The 20,408-nt window shown below is 31.1% G+C and overlaps 2 long non-coding RNA genes across 7 annotated transcripts; one reads left to right on the top strand and one right to left on the bottom strand.

Moving 5' to 3' along the window:
* Nucleotides 1–836: 836 nt before the first annotated feature.
* LOC114192988 lies at nt 837–5,231 on the bottom strand. Of its 6 annotated transcripts, none has more exons than XR_003606190.1 (4): nt 5,004–5,231; nt 3,152–4,000; nt 2,157–2,761; nt 837–900 (listed from the first exon to the last, which is right to left on the bottom strand). It is a non-coding gene; the product is annotated as an uncharacterized LOC114192988 (long non-coding RNA). The 6 variants fall into 6 exon arrangements; XR_003606191.1 differs by lacking the exon at nt 837–900 and adding an exon at nt 4,580–4,811 and having other exon boundaries at nt 1,972–2,761; XR_003606192.1 differs by lacking the exon at nt 837–900 and adding an exon at nt 4,751–4,811 and having other exon boundaries at nt 1,972–2,761.
* Nucleotides 5,232–7,453: 2,222 nt separating this feature from the next.
* On the top strand, nt 7,454–8,680 carry LOC114193335. The gene is made up of 4 exons (XR_003606252.1): nt 7,454–7,573; nt 8,013–8,071; nt 8,235–8,285; nt 8,375–8,680. It is a non-coding gene; the product is annotated as an uncharacterized LOC114193335 (long non-coding RNA).
* Nucleotides 8,681–20,408: the final 11,728 nt, after the last annotated feature.

Raw genomic sequence — 20,408 nt, 5'->3', positions numbered from 1 at the left:
TTCATTCAATACACTAAGACTCGACTCCTCCGGATACGTATAACTTAGTCGGATTCAGCGGATGCTTGCACTTATGGTGGATACCTCTGCTCGACTTTGAGCTGCTCATCTCCGAGCTATGTATTACAAGTGTTACGATGAATCAAATCTCCCTCACCACAAGGTTAGCCCTTAATGAATTTCAGGCCTCCTACTACTCTCACCATAGGAGTCAGTCCGCTCTAAGTGAGACTAACTGGCCCCTTAGAGTGTCAGGATGCAGTCCTTACCTTGAATCCTTACCTAGTTATACAGATGGGGCACCATCATGGACACCCACTAACAGGGGCTATGGAATTACGTCCCGATCACTGAAGCGCAGCCCTGGAGGTCTCACCTAGAAACCCCAAGGAATTACACGCTGACACAGACTAACACTCATAAATCAACAAGGAAAAATAATCACATACAGTATGCAAGGAAGATTTATACCGACATCCATAGACAACTCCCGTATCTCACATGTCAAATCAGTACCAGCTCGTATTACCAACCTTGAGGAAACATCTCCCCTCATGTCAATGTCTTGCCACAAAATTACCAACCACCAAGGTTCATCGTTATTCATACCCGATTTGTGATCGCATACAAATCTAACCACTCATGTAATATTCACGTAAGGTCATGTCACTCTTACCCGTCATAACATATGAATTCCCTCCCCCTCATCATATATATACATGCACATTCAACCCATCAAAACAGATCATCCAAAATAAACACACGTCCCAAACGAAGGGGAATTTAATACGAAGCCCTAAATAGACATAATGCCAAGAAAAAATACATACAAGCTAGAAAGGGCACTTACCCTAGCAGAGTGTTTTGTGAGGGAAAGGAGAGTGACGACTGCTGGATTTTCTGCAAGAGTGCAAAGTGAGGGTTAGGACATTCTGAAAGGGTTTTATCAATTGGGTCAACCCTAGGTCCAAACATAAGAGGGCAGCCCTTAACTTTAGGGTAGAAATGACCAGCCAACTTTGATGACCTTATAATAACCGTAATATATGAGATTAACGTAATTATCACTAATATTACAAAACAAACAAAAGCTAAAATGTTTGGATTTTAAATTTAAAAAAACTAACATTAATTTGTCTTCTAATAAATCAAATAATAATCATTAAAATTCAAATATATCACTATTGATACATACCTATGTAATTTACATAGAAACGACAACAAGTTACGAATAGCGTCTAACCACTTTCCACTAAAATTTTAAATTTTTACATCAGTTTAATGTTATTTAGAGGCGGTTTGAATTGCTACTATTCCTTTTTCCATCATTTAATTAGCCGACATAGGATTTAGAATTACAAAAACATTATAACATTAATTTATTATAATTCACAGAATAATTATCTCTAAAATTATTAAAGTTGGATTTAAATTTTTTAAAAAATATATTTAATATTTAGTGACAATTATAATTGTCAATAAATTAAAAAATTTAGTGACAGTTTTAGCCGTTATTAAATGATTTTTTAAATAATGTATTAAATACTTAGTTATAAGGACGGTAAGTTCAAAAACTTTAAAAATTTAGTGACAGTTATGACTATTTTCCATTTATTACTATTGTTTGGTAAAGCCCATGAATGAAAGCTTTCTACATGAAATATGATATATATATATATATATATATATATTATAGTAAAATAAAATTCACATAAATAAAAAACTATAACATGTTCTTTGTGTTTTCTACTTCATTTCCTTGGTAAGCAAGTTCATATTTTCAATCATTTAAGTTCCTCTATTGACTAAGGTTAGGTTTTCTCATTCATGTTGGGCCATTTGCAGAAAATTGTATATAGATAGTTAACTTCTGTTTTCAAAATTCACTTGACTTCAATTCTTTTAAATGCTAAAGGGATATCAAGCACTGGTTTAAGAAATCTTTCTGCAGAACCAAGTCTCCATAGGTCATCATCGTAATTTTTAAGTTTTATTTCCTCCTCCTTTGTTAGAGCTATATTCGCTAGAGTCTCCAATAACTCATTTACAAGGAGTTCATAGTTCAGAAAAAATAATAATTTAAAATTATCTTTTATTTCTAATTTGATACATATTTCCACTAAACCAAACGGTGAATGGGAAATGGAATCACCAACCATTATTAATGCATCGTATATTTGGTGCATTAGAAGTTGAAGCCTACTAAACTCTCCCTCTCCTGCTTGGTTTCAACACTGCAACTATCCTTAGAAACAGTGCCAGCAATTATATTTGGTGGCCAATACCGAAATATTGATATGCCTATGATGTTCTTCGATGACAGGGGACCCCTAACAAAAATCACATTCCATTCACAATATAATTATCAAACATGGAATAGCATAAATAATCAACTATATTAAAAGAAATCATTATCACACGTAGGAATCATAGCTGTTATTGCGATTGTTCTCTTGTACACGCTACAAAAGCAAACAAATTATTAGATTAAAATCAGTGCACAATGCTTCAAATAATTCAAGGTTAATGTAAATTCAAACAAGAGTCCAGGACCCATCCTAATAAATTTTGGATTAGTTCACCCAGTTGAATACAAAATAAGTCAGGATACTTCAATATCAATAGAGGAAGGGAAGACAACAGAACCAAAATATTAAAAGATATAAGTTACCGTGGGTTTCATCTCATATGCAGGTTGTTCAAGAATCTAGTCTTCATTCCTCTCAACCACATTAACTGCAGTATCCAGCACCCCAAGAATCTGGCTTACATTATAAATGACAACTAAATGTTATTGAACCTGACTTTGAAGTTCCAATTACATGTAATAGTCAGTAGCCACTATCTAACAAACCAAACTCCTGAACAATTAGAAAAGAATAAGCTTCCCTTTAAACTAATGTCAATATAGTGAAAAATTGGCCTAGTCTTTGGCTCAATCTATTTATACCAACAAGAGACTCAAAACGGTGTGGTTTCTTTAATATATATATATATATATATATATATATATATATATATATATATATATATATATATATATATATATATATATATATATATATATATATATATATATATATATATATATATAAAGGGGCCTCATTGAGGTTAATAGTGATGGTGGTGGTGATTTTGGATAAAGGAGTACCTGATGGAGGAGAAAGATGAGGGGAGAATGGGCCAGTAACATGGGTTAGTGTGGCTGTGCTCACTGTTTGGTCATCATGGTTGGCCGCAACATGAGGAGACACACCTATATTTGGCCACACAAAGGTTCCCTGAGGCTTTCAAATTTGAAAACTACTTTTCAGCCTTTCAATCTTTGTTGTCTGGATCTTTGCTGCACTGTTGTTTTTCTGCATCTGTGTATCCGCTGAGTTTGTTGCTTTGTTCTTGTAGCTTTTCTTTTCCTTCCTTGTCTCCCCTCCTATCATAGGAGTCCTATGTTTACTAATGTTGGTCCTAGAAAATAGGCTTGGGGTGTTTCGGATTCTGACATTTTTTGTTCCTCCACCATTGCTGGTTTTAGCATTCTAATTTTCGCTTGCATCAAGGATTCCATCATTTATCACTTCTCAATATTGTATTCCCTTTTATCTAGCTAGCATTGGTTATCATTTCTCAATAATTAATCCGGGTGAAAAGGACAGGGAAACAAATAATAACAAACTAACAAGCATGATTTTGTACACTTTTGTTGTCTGTCGTCTGTCTATGATACTCAAAACCGGTAGATTTTAAGGAAAAGAAACCAATCATTAGCAACATTCCTTGCTATCAAAATCATTCAAACTATGGCCTCTAAATAATATGAAAAGGGTAATGATTACATTACCTCCATACAACTAAGATGAAAAGGGCTTCTCTGTCATCTTTTCCTCCAATGAATATCACTGCCTGCCACATTTACTGTTGTTTCACATCTTGTTATACCTTCAACTGATCTAAGGCCTCTATCTACTAGAATCCCAACAGAACAAGAGGCACTTCTCAGAATCTGTTCAACAAAAAATTGTGTTTGACTGCTATTGAAAAAGTTAAGAGTAAATTACAATGAACGCCTTCTGAGATTTTATCAAATTATACTTACAATCTTGTTTTTTCACTATTACAATAGTGTTCTTTATCAAGGGATGTAAGTCTAATGTCTTTAAATTTAAGGGTCAGGAACTATGCCAGATTTAAGACTATCTACTCAATTCTGCTCCACTAGACTCACTGTAACTTTTTTTTTGTCAATACACCACTCTACTTAATTCTGCAATTGGTACAAATAATTCCAACTTTATACCAACTTTTCGCCACCTACCCACCCATCATCCTAAATCAATCTACAATTAAATCGCCAATCTCTTTTCTTTTTCCACCTATCTACTGTTCTTTACTAATTATTATCCTTCCTACAAAACAAACCAAAGTTAATATATATATATATATATATATATATATATATATATATATATATATATATATATATATATGTAGTGTACCTTAATATTTAATATGAATTGAAATTACAATGTACTTCAATTATACAAAGGAAGGAATTTTATTGGTCCACACGCTTGATACTAACATCGTCATACTATATCCAACTTCTTGAAGCACCAGAGGGCTTTTGAATATTACTATGTCACTTGCACATGGTTTTCTAAAATAGTAAGAAACCTGAGAGCATAACTTACAGTTGAGATGCATCATAGCAGAAGGTAAATTCAAGATCAAGAATTGAAGGAGGAGAAATTACATAACACAACTAACTTGGATAGGTTTACATTCACAGGTCCAGGTCCACAAATAGGTCCAATCTAACACAAAGATTGTGAATAATACATAATATAAAATCTTGAATCAATACCAACAAGCAAAGATTTTATCACCAGAACACATAAATCAAAGTTAAGGTTAAAAAAATTGAAATTAGATTTAGAACAAGCTAAAACTAAAAATAACCTAAGAAGAAAAAAATACAACTACCATAAAAAAGAAAAAACACTTACCACGAAGACTTTTATGAGGAAGAAATGATTCCTACCGAGAACGACTTCAGTCGTGAAAAGAGATAATGTCTCGAAGAGAATGAATGTTACAGTGAAAATATGAGAAACAGAAACTGTGAGAAGCTTATAATGATAGAAGCATCTCGCTTGCGCTTGCGATTCGAAGAGAGATAGTTAGAGTGAAAGGAGCTCGAGGGAAAAATAAGCTAAAATAAGGAAATTAGTGATTTCTTTTACGGTCAGTTTTAAACTGACTGTAGATATAAAAAGTTATAATGTGAATTTAAAAATTTTAATACGATATCGTCGGTTTTCTTAACCGCAGGGAAATAAATGTCGTTCCTAATAGATTGTTGCACTATCCCAATGTAACAAAAAAACATTTATCCGTTATTCATTTTATTATTCGTTGAATATTCAATTAAAAATAAGTTTAAATATAATTACATATATATTAAATAAAATATAAATTTAATTTAATTTTAATTTGATTTAATCTAATAAAATATAAATTAAATTGATATTTTAATTAAATTTAACTTATTAAAATTTAAATAAAATTTTAAGTTTTTTTTTACGAATGTAGATACAGATATTATGATACCAACACCTAACACCTGATTCGTTAATAAGAATATTAAAATACTTGTTATTTATTATTTGCAGATATTAACTATCCACCATAAATTTTATCTATGCATCTCGCAAATACAAGTATTTTTATCATCCTTAAATCTATATATCTATATGATAATACAAATTTACAAAAGTGTAAATGATTAAAATTTTTAATACTTTTAAATTACTAATTCTACCCATTGTTTTCAATTTCAAAAATGCATTATAAGAATTTTTGGAAGTTTAAAATTTTAAAAAACAATTATAAAACCATTAAATTTGTTAAAATTAATTTTATATTAATTACTTTGCTCAACCCCTCCTTCATAATATTTTTTATATAAAAAAATCTCTTAATTTAAGCGAAAGGTCATTGTAAATGAGAAAATTTATTTTTATTGAATTTATATTAAGATTGAATTATGGGCACAATCCTAAACAGAGAAGAAAAAAAAAGATCAAAAACAATTTTCACATAGGCTATGCTATGTTTAATCACTACAAATGTAATATTTTATAGTGGAATATACATACAGCAGCAATTATACAAAACTGATCTTATGTTTTTAAGAAATTTAAATTTATATTATATATACTAACATAAACACATATGAAAATTTTTAAATATAAATAATATTATATTAGTAGATAAAGATATTATAATAATATTAAAATAATATATAAAATAAATTTATATTTACTAAAAATAAAGTGAAACAAATGAAAAAAATAGAGAATAATTAGTAATGAATAAAAAACAAAAAAAAAACATGAATAGTTTTATAGAATATAAAAATAGTTGTTAATTTTTTAAAAAATATAAATAATTATATTTTAAAGAATAAATTAAAAATAATTAATTGTGGATACAAAAGAGTAAATTGTCTTTATATATAATTTGCATAAACATAGATGTAATATCGTATTTATGTGTATGCATTTTTAAAATATATGTGATATTATATTAGTAGATGATTATATTATTATGTTATTAAGTTAATATATAGAATAAAATTAATTTTAAAATAAAGTGAAATATAACCTAAAAGAAGAGAAAATAATAATAGATAAATAAGAAAAAGAAAATAAAAAGCAAATATGGACAGTTTTATAAAAAAAAATTGTAAAAGTAATGGATCCATTTTCAAAATTTTAATAAATAATTATATTTTAAAAGGTAAAATTGAAATTTTGAAATATGGATACAAAACAGAAAATCTTCTTTATATATTGTATATTATCTATAGTTATAAAATAGAATATATAAAATAAATTTATATTTATTAAAAATAAAGTAAAATAAATGAAAAAAAGAGAAAATAATTGTTAAATTAATAATAAATAAAAAAATTTGTTAAAAAAATTTTATAAAATATATATAAAAATAATCGTTAGTATTTAAAAAATAAATAAATAATTATATTATTTTGTAAACGATAAATTAAGAAGAACTAACTGTTTACACAAAATAAATTTGAGACATTTAATTGATACTTTTCTCTTTTCTTTTACTTTTTTTTTTTCTTCCCGTGCTCCTTCGTTTTCTCACCTTCACATGGCACTGAAGAACTCTATGTTATTTTTGCAAAAGAGCTCATTCTCTGATATTCATGGATGCTATATTCTCCTCTCCACGTTGAAGTCATATTTTCTTCTCTCTTGAGCCATTCTTTTCTCCTTGAAAATTCTTTTGGAAGTGTTTTTTCTACATGATAGTGGTTTTTTTTTTCTCCAGAAGGTTATTTTCCCTAACTTCAATTTCTGTGTTCTGCTGATTTGATGGATTTATCATTTTGGTAATTTCTCGCATTGATTTGTATGCAGTGGATGAGATTGAATATCTTCTTCTTAACCATTTCGCATGCCAACACAACTACGGTTTCTAAAGGGTGATGACTGTCAGTTTTCATAAGTATGGAGACCTGTTCTTCCCAAGTACTGGTGATGCTAAGGTGTTTTTCTTTATTCTCTTTGTATCTTTGGTTATGCCAATCAGTCTATTCTATCACAACCTTATAATTACATTAATGTCAATATTCTCCATGTAGTAATATGCTGAATGAAATGCGCTATGTTGTCTGAGAAGTTTTCTAAATACTCTATATAGATTGGAATGATTTGAATTAATTTTATCATATTAAAGGAATTAGGAGAAAGAGAAGCAAAGTTTTATGCCATAAATGTCCCATTGAAGTATGAATAGATGACCTTAGCTTCACACGACTTTTCAAGACTGTTAGTTCATTTTATTTTTCTTTTCTTTTTCTACCAACCTTCAACCTAAATTATTCATTGCATTATTTCTGTTTGGTGGTCATTTTTCTGAACTTTTTTAAATACTCATGCCATAGATTATTTCCAAAGTAGTTGAAACATATCAACTTGGTGCAGATTCACTTGCTGGAGATCGCTTTGGTCGCTTCAATCTCTCTATTGATGGTGCTTAACCTGTAAATTTCCTATTCTGATAAAAATATCACCATTCAATGTTAGGGATAAAGTCAGGTTGTTCTTGTTTATGTTCTCAGTTTGTCTTCTTAAATATTGGTCTTTATTGCTTAGTGGATGTTATAGCTTGATTAAAAAATTTAATTTTTGATGTTTCTTTAATAGGTCACTTCGAATGTGTTAGCTTCGCAAAAATATTCAATTTGCCATTTGCTGGTGAGTTTATATCAGTTTGTGTTTGCTTTCCATTCACATGTGTTATGGATGATTTTACAATAATGGACATTTGTTACATGTCACTCAAGGATGCCCCTCATGGTCCCTGCATTATGCTTTACTCTCATGAAACACCCATGATCATAACAGGCGGGTACCAAAGCCATAAACAAGTAAGAAAGCTTTATCAAAATTGGTATCACTGGTGCAGAAAGAGATTTGGAAGACGGTTAAAAAGAGCTTTCGAAGACGGTTTTGAGACCATCATTATTCATGTTGTTTCCATAAGTTCAAAATTTTGATGACGGCGCTACTCGTCATGATAACTTGCCTTTTTAATGACGAGTAAGAAAAAACATCCGTCGTTGTTATTTAATTTGATTTGGAAAACGAGTAGAAACGACGTTTCTCTGTAATGAACCGTCATCTTAGGTGTTTCTTTTAATTTTTAGAAAATATTGGACAAATGACATGTTTTGTGCATAACCGTTGTCAAAATGTGTTGGTTTTTAAATAGGTTTATTTGTTTATAATTTACCCCCTTATAATCAAACAAGCAGCCAACCAATAATCTAAAGATAAAACTTAGTAAAACAGTAGTAAATTTATACAAAGTCAAAAAATGAAACTAAATTTCCATAAACTAGTTTTATCATCTATACTAAGGTGTTATGCATGTTTATGAAATATTTGGCCAAGTTGTTCTAACGTATACCATTGCTTTTAGGACCAATTGTTCTTGGTTATTAAAATTTGCAACATATATAAATTGAAGTTGACATAATTAACAGTGTTCATTAATAATATGTGATTGTTATTGTCGTAACTGAAATTGCGCTAGGACGACGAACAAAAAAAGAAATGAGTTAGAAAAGAAGAGATTTGGAGTCGCTATCATAGTTATTTTTTAAAAATTATGGAAAATCATAAAGATAAAACAAGCCTGCGAAAAACTAGATTTTCGAGTCCAGGAGTCGGTTACGCGTAGGGAAGATATTAACATCCTACAACATCCACTCGAGAGCGATACCTTTAATTAAACATGCAAAGTTGATGTGATTTTCAAAATGTTAATTTTCCCCAAAAATAATAAGAAATAATACTAAAAATAAACAATTTTTTTGGACCCGACAAGGATTGACCTTGGTTATCATTCAAGATATTTAGAAAGTAATTGAGAAAATGATTTGATTTTTTCAGAGGTGAACCTGATAAAGACTGACTTTGCTCCTATGTATTACACAATAGAGAATCAAGGATCATGTAGTTCCTAAAAAGAGATTTGCTTTTGAAAATGTTGATATTTTTATATTTTTAAATTTTATATATTTTTTGGTGTTTTTGAATTACTTGAAAATAGGTGTCACATGACGCGAATGGCCGGACAAACACAAAAAAATTGAAAGAGGAAATTATTTTTGATATTTTTGAAAATGAATGTCACACGGTGCGAGCGACCGGACAAACACAATAAAGTGAAAGAGAACATTTGTTAGATTTTTTCTATTTCTGTAATTTTATAATTTTGAAATATTTTTATTTTTTTAAAAAGAAAAATAAATAAATAAATAAATAAAAAGATGAAATTTAATTAAAAAGGATAAAAGTGAAAAACATAAGTATAAAGGTGATTGAGTAATGTGTGAGGTGCATGAAGTAAATCAGGGATGTACAGAAAGGGTGGGAGTGAAGGTGATTGAGTAATGTGCGAGGTGCATGAAATAAATCAGGGATGTACAGAAAGAGTGGAGATAGTAAACATGGTGGTGCAAAAAGTAATAATTGTAGGTGTGTATAACAAAACATGGACTGCAATCAATAACATTAACACAAGTCCAAAACAAAAACAAACACATGGGGTATAGACACTAAAATAGGGGTGCATCAAGTAAAGAAAAAAAAGGCAAGTCCAAATCAAACAAACACTAACTAACAAATGTGGAGTGTGTGTAGCGGTGCAGGATTAACAATTATGGAAGTGTACGAAGTAAATGACAGAAAAAAAGAAAAAAAAAACACAATCAATTCTACAAAGTAATGGGGTTGCATAGATTAACAAGAGGGGTGCACGGAGTAAAGACTTGCCCAGACCAAATCTCCTTATTCTCTGAAGACCAAAACCCTAAGACCTCTCCATTCATCTTGGGAGCTTTTCCCTCCACCTCCAATATTTTTTGTGTACCTCCAAAAAGGTTCTTAATTCATGTTTTGCCCTCACAGTAAAAAGTAAAGATTAAGGAGTAAATTTTCTCTCTCTTATATTTATTCCAGAAGCCCACCTCCTGCACCCACAATATTTTGTAAACAACGGAAGTGGACTTCCGTAAATTCAAATTTTTCTCTGAAACTGGTCAATACGGATGTCGACATCCGGTTTGCACATATGAGTTGCGGATGTCGACATTCGGTTCATTAGTTTTGAGTGTTGGGGATTACGGATGTCAAGTGATATGTTACGGATGTCGACATCCGGTTTATGCTTTTGAATTGCTGATGTCGACATCCGCTTCCCTTTTATCCAATCGCTTTTCATATATTTTTTGAAATGATCTATTACAGATGTCCACATCCGTTTAAGACAATTGTATTGCGGATGTGGACATTCAATTATGATCACTGGTTGAGATTTTATTCCTATGCCAACATACTGCATTCGAATAAATTAATTTCCTGTAATTATATTTTAGCAACACAAAAGTAAGACATATAAAATTATGCAATTATCAAAAACAAAAATTAGAAAAGTATTAAAAAACTAACATGTGCACTTTCGGTTTCTTTTTATTTTGTGAAAGTTTAATATTTAATTAACATTTTTTATATATTTTTTCTATTTTTTGGTATGTTTTTAACATAATGATTTATTAATTATTATAATTGTTTAATAAGTGTGTTAAAAAAATAAAAAACCAAATTTTTGAAAAATCTATCGGATGTGGACATCCGAATTTTGCTTGAACACATGTGAATCGAATGTCGACATCTGTAACCCAATATCCTCTTACGGATGTAGACATTCGTAATGGTGTTCATCCAAAAAATTGAAATTTGTAATGGTGGACATTCATAATGGTACACACACGAATATGAACGTTCGTTTTATAATGAAATAATTCCCATTATTGAACAATTTGAGAAATAAAGACATCCTCCATCCCTATGATCCTCATGCACTGTCTATTCCATAAAATACATTTTTCCCTGTTTTTACGAATTTATAAGTATTTAAAATCTATAAACTTTTTAAAAGTGCTTAAACAAAAAGAATCAAATAATATTTACATAAGGTTTTGACTAATATATACTATCATTCAATACAAAGATCATATTTTAATTTACAAAACTAATTTTATAATAATTAACCTTTAAATTCGCACTAAAAAATATTTAACTTTTTGACTACCAGAGTTTTTCCACTAACCATAAGCGAAAATTAATTTTTGTACAAAACATGATTAGACACATGTGGACAATTTTTTAAGAATTTATAACTCAATAATTACAAAAGTAAATGTGGACAAAAGAAAAAAGAAAGAAAAAGAAAAGAAGAAAAGAAAAACACTTTGATTAGGCCTGGCCTCACTCCTATAAAATACAAACGCAAATCTTGATTTTCTCTTCACTTTCTTTGTGCATTTCATAGTTATAGTAGATACCAGACACTTCTTCCCAGAGATTAAATTTTTCTCTTTTTCTCACACTTCTTTATCATGAACGTCAACAACCAACTCTTTCTTCTTCTCATTCTTTCTTCCACATCCATAATAGAAAATTTTGATGCATGAAAACTCAAAAAAAAAAGGATGTCGACATCCGTAACAATCCTATTATTTAGCCACATCCGTAATGACAACTCAAAAAATGTGCACCGGATGTCGACATTCGTAATGCACTTGTCTGAACCGCATGTCAACATCCGTAATAATCCCATAAACCAGCAACATTCATAATAAAACACAAAAAAATGTGAATTGGATGTTGACATCCGCAATGCAATTGTCTAAACCAAATGTCGACATCCGTAATTGTACGAAACCAAAATTAAATATGTACACCAGATGTCGACATCCGCAATTCAATCGGATGACGACATCCATAATGATATTTCTTTGGAAAGAAATGTGTTAAGGAAGTCCATTTCGGCTATTTCAAATAACATATTCAAATAGCGTCTTATTTACAAATCATTAAGGAGGCTCCCACTGGTGTGATTGCTGCTATGCCATTTAATTAGACGAAGAGAAGAGAGAAAATGAAAATGGCGGATCTGGGAGAGAAAAGGAGCTGCTGATGCACAAAAGGGGATAAGTTCAAAATTCGGGGGTGCATGGGCTGCTGTATTAAATACAAGAGAATTTTTTTTTTACTTTTAAGTTTTTTACTATAAAGCACTAAGTAAGAATTAAATCAGCTTTTGGGTACAGGAAAATTCATTTGGGGTGCAGGGAGAAGTCCCATTGATCTTTCTTTCCCTAGCCAATCATCTCCAACGCACAACACAACAACTCCTAGCTTTGGGTCAATCACCTACGCAACCTGAAACGCTAGCGACGACGGCGGCCACCGTCGCAAGTGCTGCTGGCGGTGATACCATCATCCGCTTCACCTCACGTGAAGCACTTTCGTAGCAACGCCCACAACGTCTTCTTCGTGCGAAATCTGGATGGGGACATGGCAACCACACTACCTTCACTGTTTGCCAGGCGACCTGGAGCAGACAATGTTGCTTCTTTTCCTTCTTGCACGAGCCACCGTTGCTGGGTTCACCACTGTGCGCGGCCACACTCCTATACTCGAACTCCGACTCGACATCACTCACTCTAATACCAAATCTCGTGGTTGTCACGACCAAGACCGTCACGGTTCGAGACTCCGACTCGTCGACGATGGTTTTGTCTCTTTCTCACTGCTTTCTGTTTCTGATTTGAATGGATGGGGATGAATGATTGTGTAACACGCGATTGATGGAGGTAATGGAGAGCCCAATGGAATGAGATAATATGATTATGTGAATGAAGTGGGTTGGGGGAAGGTGAACGAGGGTTCTCTGTTTTGGTTATTTTGGTGCCGGTAGAAGATGAAGATGGTGATGGGTTGTTTCTGTGTTGTTGGTTTGGTGTTCGTGTTGAGTGTAGTGGGAAGGTGGTGATAATTGGAGGAATTAGTGTTTGGAGATTATGTGTTATGGTGTTGAAATGAGTTTGAATCGTGGAGATGGAAAATGGTGTGGTATGCTTCGTTTGAAATGATGGGTGGCATAAAGTTAGTGAATTTTGTGAAGAATGGTGAACTTGGGGTAGAAAAATGAACCCGATATGTGTTGAGCTTTGGGTTGATCTCGGTGAAGTGGTGGATGGAACTGGTTTGGGGTTATGCGTGCACAGGTGAAGGAGAATGGAATGGTGAGAGTGCATTTCTGGTTGGTTTTCTTGTATTATGAGACCATGAAAGGGAAGAGTGAAGTACGGGTGAATTGTGGGATGAAGGTCATGTTTAAACGTCTTCTGTTTCCCAGCACTCAAGTAAAAACAATATTTGAGCAATAGTGCATCACCGGTTTGGATCATGAGCCAAATAGACAAAGAGATAATGCGGGAAACGCACACACATACATCATATCACGCTCATTTAGGAATAAAACACAACAAATCCAACACACCAGATCATGAAGGCACAAACCTTACCTCTTGAAGCTCCTGATTCTCCTTGTTTTGTTCTCTTCTCCGAGTGTGCCTTGGAATTGCGCTATCAAATTGTGTCTCTCCTCCTTTCTTTCTTGTTTGCTATGATATTCCTTGTTTTTGTATTACCCTTCCCTCTTGTTCTCTCCTCTTTTCCCTCCAACCTCGAGCCGTGGGATTAGCTGAAAATAATGATTGATTTCTGCTCCTTCAGCTACATGTTAAGTAAGCCACCACAATACGTAATTCCCATTTGACATGCAAATTGAATGGCAGCATAGCTAGTGCACCTCTAGACATCTTTCAATTAACTAAAAGAGGAAGGATATAGGTCTTTTTGGTACAGAGTCCTTAATTTGACTTCTTATTTTTTCTATTTATTCTTCTTTTTTAAGAAGATTAACGTTTTATTTTTTTGGTTGTTTTTCTTTTCTTTTTTCTGTTTTTTCTTTGTTTTTTTCCTTTTTCTTTTTTAACTAAACTAAAATGAGAAACGTAAAATAAAATAAGTCATTATTAAAAAAGAGAAAATAATAATAATAATAAAAAATAAAATAAAATAAATAGAATCATTTAATTATGGCATTGCTAATGTACGTTTTTGTGTGTCTTGTCATTTGTTATGAATCAAATTAATCATTTAAGTTCCAAAAATCTATATGTATTGTGTTTCCCCTCGTCCAAACACACACCATGCATTTATCTATATTGTAATAAATTAATTAACGACATTTATAACAGATAACAAATACAAATTTTAGGAAACATTGAACTGACATCAACCATAACTGCATGAAATAAAGTTCTGCAATGCCTGTGCTACATTAACAACCTCTAATGTCGTCACTAGAACTTGAACATCACTATAATATACCATCTCTACCATGACCTTTATCAAAGGAGAAGGAATATACAAATTGTGTAACATGGTTGCCCCGTCATAACACTTCCCAATGGTTACTAAGGGGAAGAATCAACATACAACTCACATTGGCTAATTGATCTAATATCATATTTATGCTCTCATTTAATGTTTAATTCTAGATTTTTAATTAAATTTTGTTCTTAAAAGATTAATTTAATTGGGTTTATTGAGCATGAGATACAAAAACATGTTAAAAATAATTTTTTAATTGCATAAATATTCTTTGAATACTTTGAGGTGTGTTAGTGCAACTGCAACTAAGTTGAGCTCATGGAGGTGTGGAAATAAATTGTTTAAGGTTTCATGAAACCTTAAAGATAGGGGTGGTAATGTGGGCTAGCCAACTCATTTAGCCCCAACCCTGTAAAAGTGCGAGCACATAAGTTTGCGTGCTAGCTCACATTTTCTCTTTTTTTTAAAAAAAAAATCTTATGATAAAGCTTTCAATGTTTGACCAATCAGGAAACTTTAACAAGTTCACAAAATTAAGAAAAGACTTTGGGGAGTTGGATGATAAATCGATAATTCAACATTTTCATCATATTCATATTTATACTTTGACATATACGATGTATTTTTCAAATTTTAGCACATTCAAAAATACATAATTCTTGTCTTTTCCAGACATACAAGAATTGTGAATGTTCATGCAGAAGTCCAAAAGGAAAGTAACTGATATACACAAGTACAAGTTTTTTTTTTATGTGGGACAACCAACTATATTTGTCAAATAGTTTTAAAATTGGCTATATCTCTCCAAATATTTTTAGATATTCATAACAACTATAAAGATAAATGATATTTATGATTATCTTAAAGATATTTGAGAGATTTTAGCAACAGAAAAGCTCATTCTAGGTCCTATTTAAAGAGACCAATGGGAAGTAGAAAAGATAAGTTCAGAACTTCAGAGTTTAGGAACCCTTATGAGAGCCTAATTTCGTTCTCTCTCTCCACCCTCTCTTTTTTTTTTTTTTATTTCATGGAGCGTTAAGCTTTAAGAGTTGGTTTTACTGTAATTTCATTATAGATTCTAAGGTTAGAATGCAATAATTGGTTTGTCCATTTGATTATTGTTGTGATTTATATTTTTCTATGTCTTTTATACCCAAATCAAGTAAAAATAATGATTTTTACATTGTAGCAAGTTACCATAGTGTTAAATCTACAAAACATATCAATCATATGAGTTCAAGAGTTTTAATTTTGATTAAGAATGTGCTTTGATTAAATTTAGAAACTTTCATGTGATTAAATTTTTGCCAATGATTGAGAATGTACTTTGATTAAAGGTGAAAACTTCAACAAGAATTAATCAAGAATGTACTTTAATTAATTAGCATTTTACTTGATATTAGATGTAAAAGAATAAACATGATTAGGCATAGTAATGTTTAATTGAGAATGTACTTTGGTTAAATTTACTATGATTAATCTACAAAGTTCTTACTTTTAATTTAGAATGTACTTTAGTTAATAGTGAGAACGCCAACAAATTAATTGAGAATTTACATTGATTAATTTGCAAATCTACAACAATAATTAATTGAGCAATAATTTTTAGATAATCGATGATGAATCTATTTTGAAAAAAAAAGTGGAATCAATCTACTTTCTTTATCAATTTTTTTATATATTTTTATCCTTATCTTCTTCTATTATTTTTTCCAATATTATTTAACTAACCCCTTTTGTATAGTTTTATAAGAACTAATTTGTAGAATCAATTCTGTGTTCGTTGGGAGGCAACTTAGGATTGACTTTACCAATACTAATATTTTGGCTACTTTCTTAACAATACTCATATTGTTACAAATAAGTAGTTTTTATTTGATCGACAACGTTATCAATTTCCCATGGTTACTATCGCAACACAAATCACAAGGGGATAACAAACCAAAAATAATATATATATATATATATATATATATATATATATATATATATATATATATATATATATATATATATAACAAAGAGCTTTGGAATCGCCATCATAGTTATTTTGGAAAACTATGGAAAACCATAATAATAAGAACATGGTCTACGAAAAAATATTTTGAGTTTGGGAGTCGGTTACGCGTAGAGAAGGTGTTAGCACCCTATAACATCTGTTCTAGGACAATACCTTTAATTAAATATACAAATGGATGTGTTTTTTTATAAATGTTTATTTTATCCAAAAAAAGAAACTTCAAAAGAAACAAAAATATTTTTTGTTTTTTGTGCTCGACAAGGATTAATCTTTGCTCTTAGATATCTCTATTCCTAATGGAGAATCAGAGTCACAGTTTTTTATGAATCGTTTTTTTTTTTTATTTTGAAAAGTTTGTATTTTTCATTAATTTTATAGAAAATAAAGAAGGTACCAAGTACTAAAACAATGCGGACAACTCCCGAACACTTATACCTTTTAAAAGTTAAATGTATATTTAAATTATTTATTAATTATTTTTTTTCTAAAACTTTTGAAACATTGATAGGATACCAAATAATACATGTGACTACATATCCAGAATTTATTAAAATTGTGAGAAAAAAGAAAAAAGAAAAAAATAAAAGTAAAAGATTAAAAAATAACGCTTAAAATTAAATTTATTTAGTGAATGATTTATTTAAACGTGTTATTTGTAAAAAAAAGTTAAATATAAAACTTAATCTAAAAACAACCATGGCCAGTTATCAGCCCCTATGAAGTCTAATCTTGACAAATTTATAGATACACTATGTGAATTAATTTTTTGTTGCACACCAATTGTTTGATAAAATACAAAAAAAGTTTCTTAGTGTTTTTGTGAACTTTGTGTCTAATTGAGTCATGAATTGCAAGAGTTGTCATGCGTTGCACAAGTTCCTTAGGAGAGAACAATAAAAACTTATTACTTGCTATGTGCGACTAGTGCATTTGTCGTGTTGGTTTTTCACTAACAAAGAGATATTGCTTCTAATTATTATAATCATATCACTACTTTCTTTTTCTGGAATAAAGGTGTTAGAGCAAAGAATGAGGTGAGAATATAAAACATTGAGCTACTATAAGTAGCAAAAAAATGGTTGTGTGGGTGGATAAAATATATTTGGCTGCAAAATTAAAAATCAAGGTGTACAAGAAAAATACAAAAATGAGAGATTAGAAAAGTTAAAAAGGGATTGTGCAAATTAAACCAATTTTTTTCAATTTCCTTTTATTTATTTATTTATTATTATTATTTTTATTTTAAAAAAAAAGAAAATTAAATTTTTCGAAGAAACTTTTTTTCATTCTTTTTATTAACACTATTTTATTTTTACTATTACTTATTTATTATTATTTTTTAAAAAAAAAATTATTAAGCTAGACGAAATTGAGTGTTGACAGTTACTAATTAAGGGGAAGAATCAACATACAAATCACATTGTCTAGTTGACCCAATGTCATGTCTTGATGGATCTACCTTTAGTGCTAAACAATATAACAAGAGGCAATTCATGTTGGGGTATAATGGGTTGTTGTTACAATTGTGCTAAGGCTAACAATCGTTGATCAAGCTCATCTATAAACTCCTTCTTGAGTTCCTCCTTTAGTTGTTAGCGGACTAGTGTATTGAGTGCAATCCTGAGACCATGCACCTGCCATTACTCATTCACTCCTGCCATGCAGAAGCTATAGCTATATTTTATGAGTTCAACCTCTAGCCAAAACTCCATATATGAACCTTCCTCGACTCTCACAACTGGTTATTATTCTCTATATGATTACAAATACTAGTAAAGTTAAGATGACCATTTCATTTTAACCTTTATTGTCAATACATTACACACATCACAACACATAGTAGTATTCCCATCCTAGGAATCACTACCTACTTGTTCTATTCAAGTTCATACCAACCTAAAGTAAACATTCTCAACTCACACACAATCACAAGAAAATAGACAAAAAATATCATATCAACAAAAATACAAAGTAGCATCCAATGGTATAGGAGGGCGCCCAACGTCCACACATCTAGGGCTCACTGTCAAGTGAGCGCCTAGGGTACCAAAGCAACGCCTAGTACCTTGAACCCTTGGAGCTCATTGTCAAGTGAGCGTCCAACGATGCTAAGGTCGCATCCAATGCACTAGACCCCTAGAGCTCACTATCAAGTGAGCATACAGTGGTGCCAAGGTAGCACCCAACACCGTATCCTCTAGAGCTTTTTGACTTCAATTTTCAAAATAGCATTCAATGCCCTACACCCACCGCCTAATTCGACATCAATGATTAAGTTAAAATAGGTAGCTTAGATTCTTCAATTAACTGTAATGGTATTTTTTTATCCCTTTTTGTACATTCTAATTGGCAACTAATCAATTTCTATATTCTCATGTTGAAGATTATTACACTCCCTTCACATCTTTGTTTCTTTTATCTTTCAATTTTAGCTTAGACTTATGATTTTTAGAATGTTTTGAAGATTTTCAACACTTCCCAACGTCATTCATTTGCGCCTAGTGTGTTTTTGATCATTCCTCCTTGACTTGGTATCACTTGGCGTTGCTCAAAAACGTAGAGCTTCCAGTATTGATCTTTGCTAACTGTTTTGCTCATAAATTTTTTTACAAGTGTCCAATTGAGTTCATTCCTTTTGAATTTGATTCTACACTCAAAGAGCTTGAATTTGAGCGGTAAAACATATTTTTTAGAGCAATGTACAAGATGCAGTTTAACTTTGAAGATCACGATACATTACATTTTCTTTGAAAAACTGGTGCATCTAGCAAAGCTTTGGAGCAGATCCTCTCTTCATCTAATGGGCTTCTGGACTGCAAATGGAATGGCCCAAATGGAGCTAAGCTAGGGTTGTGCACTGCCACATCAACAGCCACATCAACATACAAAATAGAAACTGACTCTGTTACATAAGCAACATACACTCAGACAAACAGGAGACAAAGCAACTTTTTGGCAACAAATTTTCAGAATTTTTTTTCCAACTTTCTAGAGGAATGTTTTCTTGGTATTTTTAGTGAAGAAAAAGGGAGAGGATAGGAGGTAACAGGAGATACATTTGTTTTAGGGTTTTCTAAATATGGAAAGGCATGTGAGAGTGGGTGAGGGTTACTTTAGTTTTTTTGAATGTGGAGAGTAAAGGAGATGTCTTGAGCCTCTCTAAGGACCATTTTTCATTTTCTCAGTTCTAGTAGACATGTTTTAGTGTTTAGTTTTTTAATTCCATGTTTGAAGTTATGTTTTTTTACTATTCCATTATATTAAGTATCTAATAACTTCCAACTTGTTTTGATGGCTTAATATAGTGTTTTAACTAGTGTAGTTAATTTTCCTACAAATTGTGTTGCTTAATCACCACCCATAATCATTTTCTGGCGAACACAATGTCTCTAGTTTCCTTGTTCATCCTATTCTTCCAGTTTTCCTTCCATATAAAATCTACTTTTTGCTAAATTTATTTTAAGTCCAGTTGGTTTTGTTCACTATAATTTAACTACTACTTTGCATTTGTTATGTTAGCTTAGCTTTAATCTTTAGTTAAT

Source organism: Vigna unguiculata, chromosome 8, assembly GCF_004118075.2.
Source record: "Vigna unguiculata cultivar IT97K-499-35 chromosome 8, ASM411807v1, whole genome shotgun sequence".
NCBI classification, from domain to species: domain Eukaryota; kingdom Viridiplantae; phylum Streptophyta; class Magnoliopsida; order Fabales; family Fabaceae; genus Vigna; species Vigna unguiculata.
The sequence above is the reverse complement of the archived record's forward strand: the minus strand, read 5'-3'. Positions and strand labels throughout refer to the sequence as shown.